General features: G+C 32.3%; 1 pseudogene; it reads right to left on the bottom strand.

Annotated features, from left to right (window-relative positions):
* Positions 1–699: 699 nt before the first annotated feature.
* LOC126764597 (uncharacterized) lies at positions 700–1,263 on the bottom strand (annotated as a pseudogene).
* Positions 1,264–3,484: the final 2,221 nt, after the last annotated feature.

The raw sequence follows: 3,484 nt of genomic DNA, 5'->3' as shown, positions 1-3,484 counted from the left end.
GAACAAAATAGCGACCCCATAATTCTGAAAGGGTATGTTGAGTAGATCATTTTTGTAGAACAAACTTATGGTCCAGCACGTCTGAGTTTTTTTTTACAGTGGGTCAAAGTTTTCATTTTTTGGTCGAAGGGAGCATTATACTATATGAAAAAAATGTTGTAAGTTAATGTCTGAGAGAATTCTTATGGTCAGAGTTGTATAATGGAATTGTATGAGGATTATTTTTGTGGAAGATCTTAACCCTCTAACTGCTTTCTTTATGGGTCAATTTGACCCTGTTTTCGAGAAAATCAAAAAATATCCTTTAAAAAAGGATATTTGAGGATTAAAATATTCTACGAAAATGTTTGGCGGAAAATTTCAGTGCGGGTCACCAAAGACACCATTGTTGTAAATAAAGCTCTTTACGATTGATAAAAAAAATTATAATTTTGTTTTAATAGTGGTTTATTATAGTATGTACATATTTATTTTTTTGCTTCAGCAGTAGTAGGACAATGGATTAAAGATTAAACTTAATATGCTTTCCTGCATTTAGCTTGACGTGAATGTTTCGATGTGTCAAGGTTTCTGTACAATCCCCATACGTATTCAGGAAGCAATACACTTTGGGATTTCCCTTTGAATCTTTCTTCCAATACCTTTATATCCTGATGAAACCTTTCACCGTGTTCATCTGAAACCGCTCCAATTTTTTCTTTAAAAAAATTGAGATGAGAGTGCAAAAAAATGCAGCTTTAGTGACATCTTAACACCAATATTGTTAAAACCGATTAGCATGCATTCAATATTTTCTGCATAGTTTTGCGCTTTTGAGTTTCCAAGGAATTCTGATATAACCAGCTGCATAAAGTCAAATGCTGTCTTTTGCATATCCGACAGATGACCATAAAATTCTTCATCTTGTAATAATTTTCTTATATCGGGTCCAACGAGCATTCCTAGAAAAGGTAGTTTACATTAAATGAAATAAATTATTTCTTAAAACCGTATTTTACCTTCTTTTAATTTTTCTGCAGATAATCTGGGGAAAATTGTTTGAATGCGTTCGAAAGCATATCCTTGTGTATTTAAGCTTTTAATAAAATTTTTCACCACGCCCAACTTAATATGCAGCGGTGGAAGTATGGCCTTATCTTTTGGGACAAGAGATTCATGGATTACATTTAAGTCACCAATAATATTTTCTTTACGTTCTTCGAAATATTTAATATGATAATGGCTGCTGGTAGCACGTGAATCCTATTTACAAAGAAAGCACATATATTTTGTGTATCCTGTTTGCATTCCAGTCAACATTGCAATCATTTTGAAGTCTGCGCATACTTCCCATTTATATTTATAGCTTTCAATTTTATTTAAGAAATTTGAAATATTTGCGTATGTTTCTTCCTTTTTTGTGGAATACGCAACCGGTATTGATGGATGATGATTTCCATTGTGCAGTAAAAGTGCTTTTAAGCTGTGTTTTGAACTATCTATAAATAGTCGCCAAACGGAAGAGTCCAGTGGAAGCTTTAGATATTTTAGAACCTCTTCAATACTGCAAGAGTATACAAGTTCTTCAGATTTTTTAAAATAACTTTCCAAATCGGCGTGTCTTTTTCTTGGCGATGTAACTTTTACATCGGTTTTTATCAAATTCCTGTTTTTCAATCTGGAACATAATATTTCAGCCTTCTCTTTTGTTAGTCCTAAATCTCTTACAAGATCTTCAAAATAAGCTTGGTCTATCAAATTAGGACATATGTTTAAGCCACCAGGAGGCAAGTAACTTATATCTGATATGTTTTCAACCGCTGCTGTTATTTCTGTATTGGCGTATGTCATATTGGCCGAAAATGTATGTGTAGGCGGTTGAGGCACCGGAACACCTTCACAGCGCACTTCTGGTAAAATGACATTATTTGTTGCTTCGTATGTTATTATCGCGTAGTGCCTTTGGCTTCTACCAAATTTGTAATTTACGCAGAAATAGCATGTATCTGATTTGTGATTTTCAGGTTCAATCCATACAATAGGCGCAGAAAATGGCAGCACCTTAGTACCGCCTTTGTACCAGGTCAAAAGACCACTTTCGCAAGTAGTACATACAGTTTTTGGTATCCAAGCTTGACATAAAAATCGTATTCCAAAGAAAAGAAAATATGGTTCTTCAATTGTAGGGAATATCTTTCTTCTACTTTGAAGGTGCGTAAAATTTCTACAAATAAAACAAACCAATCTCTTAATTTGCAAACAGAATCCGCCATGCTTATTTAAGCTTTAATTGTTCTTTTTTTATATTAATTTTAGTAAAAATCACACCCGATGTGTACAGCTTAGTAAGTCAATTAGGCATAGTTTTATCACACCCGATTTGTAAGTCACAGCTGACTAGAAGCGAGAACTCAGTGTTTGGCCCGGCCGAACTTGACGACATTTTCATCTACTTTGTATATGTTGGCGTGTAATTTTTTTATCAATCGTAAAGAGCTTTATTTACAACAATGGTGTCTTTGGTGATCCCCACTGAAATTTTCCGCCAAACATTTTCGTAGAATATTTTAATCCTTAAATGTCTTTTTTTTTAAGGATATTTTTTGATTTTCTCGAAAAAAGGGTCAAATTGACCCATAAAGAAACCAGTCACCTCATACAATTCCACAATACAACTCTGACTATAAGAATTCTCTCAGACATTAACTTACAACATTTTTTTCATATAGTATAATGCTCCCTTCGACCAAAAAATTAAAACTTAGACCCACTGTAAAAATAAACTCAGACGTGCTAGACCATAAGTTTGTTCTACAAAAATGATCTACTCAACATACCCTTTCAGAAGTATGGGGTCGCTATTCTGTTCCATTCAAAAAGTCTTCATTTGTTGGACAGTGAAATTAGCACTAAAAAGAAAAATGATCTTATAGATATGCTGCCGCTAGTGGATGAAATTTATAGAGGCTTCTAAATGAACTTATCTTCAGAAGATATGTTAGACTGTCATCCAGATCTAACCGAAAACGATGAAAGCAACGACTAAATATAGTACAATCAAATATTTACAAGCTTGACTGAAAACTTAAACATTGCCTTTTATTTTTTGGATTTTTTTCATTTTAAATAAAAATATAAGAACTGAAGACTGTTAATTTTAAATTGAAATCGTTTTTCTAAGGAATAAAAAAACTAAACAAACATCCCACCTCCTTTTACTTACATGTTTCAATTCAATTCAATTCAATTCAGAAGCTCTTATGTCTACTTATTAATTTTAAAAACTCTAGTCTTTCTTCCATAACAAAATCTTAAGTCTAATTAGGACATCGTTTCTTAGTTATTTTCGTTTTACAAAACATCTTAAGTACAAAACAACAAAAAAACAATACTTTCAAAACAGCTATTTTTCAAAACTTGCCTAATTTTAATTTAATAATAGTTCAACTTTTTATTGAGCTAAATATTTTTTTTAAACTGCAGCACACATGATTTTATACAAAAA

Source organism: Bactrocera neohumeralis, unplaced genomic scaffold, assembly GCF_024586455.1.
Source record: "Bactrocera neohumeralis isolate Rockhampton unplaced genomic scaffold, APGP_CSIRO_Bneo_wtdbg2-racon-allhic-juicebox.fasta_v2 cluster09, whole genome shotgun sequence".
NCBI classification, from domain to species: domain Eukaryota; kingdom Metazoa; phylum Arthropoda; class Insecta; order Diptera; family Tephritidae; genus Bactrocera; species Bactrocera neohumeralis.
Note: the sequence above shows the minus strand (reverse complement) of the source record. Positions and strands in the feature narration are given on the sequence as shown.